This window comes from Scylla paramamosain, unplaced genomic scaffold (assembly GCF_035594125.1).
Source record: "Scylla paramamosain isolate STU-SP2022 unplaced genomic scaffold, ASM3559412v1 Contig99, whole genome shotgun sequence".
Lineage (NCBI taxonomy): Eukaryota > Metazoa > Arthropoda > Malacostraca > Decapoda > Portunidae > Scylla > Scylla paramamosain.
This window is the reverse complement of record NW_026973764.1, coordinates 1-2,500: the sequence shown is the minus strand read 5'-3', so window position 1 is coordinate 2,500 and position 2,500 is coordinate 1. Positions and strand designations below refer to the sequence as shown.

At 42.2% G+C, this 2,500-nt stretch overlaps 1 protein-coding gene across 1 annotated transcript in view; it reads left to right on the top strand.

Moving 5' to 3' along the window:
- The window catches only part of LOC135099034 (histone H3.v1-like), a 22,038-nt gene extending 20,705 nt beyond the window's left edge, over positions 1-1,333 (top strand). Inside the window, exon 7 of the transcript XR_010267583.1 lies at positions 28-1,333. The gene's annotated coding sequence lies outside the window, so the exon portion shown is untranslated. The remainder of the gene's footprint in view (positions 1-27) is intronic.
- The last annotated feature ends 1,167 nt before the right edge of the window (positions 1,334-2,500 follow it).

The window sequence follows — 2,500 nt, the reverse complement described above, 5'->3', positions numbered from 1 at the left end:
TTAACCTAACCCTTTACTCTCCATCAGATTTGCATCAACCAGCAGCAGCAGCAGCAGCAGCATGTCAGTAGTAGCAGGAGTAGTGAATGGTCACTCGTATGTGGTGACTACTTGGACTATTAGGCCGCCCTTGTAGTGTGCTGGACTATTGGTCAACAAGGAGCCCTGAAAGTTACGTGGTACAACTATTTCGGCGATAGTAATGGCTGTAAGTAGTAGTAGTAGTTGTAGTAATAGTAGTAGTAATAGTAGTTATGCGTGTAATGTCAATATGGTCCATTTTGTAACTGTAATTGGAAAAATTCTCGACTTTGTGTTTCTTAAAGGCGTGACGTAATTAGAGAAAACGTATGTATTTTAAGGGACACTAGCCTGTACTTCATTATTCCTGTTTATTGCTATTATAGGAGTTTCTTGATAGTTTTACTTGTATATACTATTTAAATCTACTATTCTATTTATTATGTGTAAGTGGGAGATGTCAGAGAAAGAGCCATATTTATAATTTGCATTTGTAAGGTCAATAAGGTCTATTTTATTAAGTAAATTTATAAGATGCTCGACCTTATGTTTCTTAAATGAGTGACGTAATTAGAGAAAACGTGTGTCTTTTAAGGAACACTAACCTATACTTCATTAATGTGGTTATTGTTGTTATACGAGTTTTCCGGTGTATATACTATTTAAATCTACTATTTTGTGTTGTATAATACTATGTTTGAATGGTAGAACTAAGAGAAAGAGTCATATTTGTAATGTTTACATGTAAGGTCAATATGGTCTAGTCTGTAACTGTAATTTGAAGGATTTTCAACCTTTTGTTTCTTAGTAAATGACGTAACTAGAAAAAACGAATCTTCTTTAAGGGGAAACTAAACAACAATGAATTATTCCTCTTTATTCTTAATACTGCAGATATTTGGGTAGTTTTAGGCGAATATTCTCTTTAGACGTAGTGTTTTGTAATGTGCGGCAGTACTAGATGCCACACTGAAGTGGTAGAAGTGAGAGAAGAAGCCTTATTTATGAAATGTGACAGAAAACCTAACAATGAATGGAGGGTGAACAAGGAGGAGCGACAGAGGGAAGAAAGGGGCAAACAACAGGAACAAAAGGAACAACACGAATAGGAGAGAGAGAACAGGAGGAGGAGGAGGAGGAAGAGAAACTGAAAGATACGGAAGAGGAGGAGCAGGAGGAAGAGGAGGAGGAAGAAGAGGAAAACAAAGAAAAACTTCGATAACAAAACTCTCTTTCTCTCTCTCTCTCTCTCTCTCTCTCTCTCTCTCTCTCTCTCTCTCTCTCTCTCTCTCTCTCTCTCTCTCTCTCTCTCTCTCTCTCTCAGCCGCTGCAGTAATTTATCACACCAACATTCAAACACCTCGCTCATACCGAGATGAAAATATGAAAAATGGACAAATATAAAATAATGATCATGTCATAGTAAAATGAGAATTAAGAAAAGAATGATAAATAAATCATACAATAAATAAAACAAGTGGCAAGTGTCTTATGTTGACACATCCTGTGATCACGCCACTGCACTGCATCATACTGTAAGTCACGGATTACATTTCGCGCGGTGATCGTGTGCGATAGAGACCAGTCACCCCATACACCCCCATCTGAACCCTCTCAACCTCACCAGCCTTCCGTACCACCTCCCTCTCTATATCATCAACCTTTCTCACCTTTCCACCACTCCCACCCCCGCTCATCTTCACCTGTTCCTGCTATTTTTTCTTGCCAGCTTCCTTCTCTCCCATCATCACCCAGCGTTCCTTCCCCTCACCAGTCACCCTCACCACCCCCACCATCTTCTCCTTCACAGTCACCCCCTCCTCCATCTCACCCGCTCCCTCATCCCTCACCATCACCCTCACCACCACCCGCACCGCCTTCTCCTTCACAATCACCTCCTCCTCCATCTCCCCCGCTCCCTCATCCTTCACCACCACCACCACCACCACCACCATCACCGCCACCAGCTGCAGAAGACACATTTGACTCAGTCTTTCAACACTCGTATATTATATCAGTCTGAGGAAGAGGAGCACGTTTACACCACTCCACCATCACCATCCTCTCACGAAAAACTAGTAGGTAAAATATAAACTGCAGTTTGTTTTAGACTGAATATTGGTGTGTAAGGCACAATGGAACCATTCCAGATATGCCCATACTTAGTATGTTATGATTATATTTAGTTTTGATGAATGTTGGTGGTAGAGTTCAAAGTTTGCCGCAGGCGCGGAAATCCCGGATATGGCGCCGGCGCGCGTTTTGACTGGCCATGCCGAAGAGGTTAAGGGGCTCGTAGTAGTGGTGGTGGTGGTGGTTGTGGCTGTGGTTGTGGTGGTGGTTATAAGAACATAAGAAGTGAGGAGACTGCAAGAGGTTAAGTGATGGCCTACACAAGAGCAGCTCCTCTATCCACACCATTGGAGCAATCCAACGCCTACCCATCCCATCTATCCTCCCTATCCATGCTCTCATCTAG